Source organism: Odontomachus brunneus, unplaced genomic scaffold, assembly GCF_010583005.1.
Source record: "Odontomachus brunneus isolate Ranch 3 - 2012 unplaced genomic scaffold, Obru_v1 Obru_scaffold_041, whole genome shotgun sequence".
Lineage (NCBI taxonomy): Eukaryota > Metazoa > Arthropoda > Insecta > Hymenoptera > Formicidae > Odontomachus > Odontomachus brunneus.
Window position 1 is genome coordinate 2,064,734 of NW_022639491.1, and position 208 is coordinate 2,064,941.

Consider the following 208-nt stretch of genomic DNA (forward strand, 5'->3'; position numbering starts at 1 on the left):
CTGCTAAAACAGTTTCTGTGTGCAGTCTGTTGCCATTCTGTCAACAGATACTGTTGACAGACTCTGCGTAAAATCTGCTCACACAAGTTTGGCTATCTGGGTTGAAAGAGCAAGATTTTGACTGCATACTATATATTGATGGCTCTATAAATACAGAAGGGCATGCCGGATTTGGAGTTTTCTGTACCAACCCAGATATCAGATTATC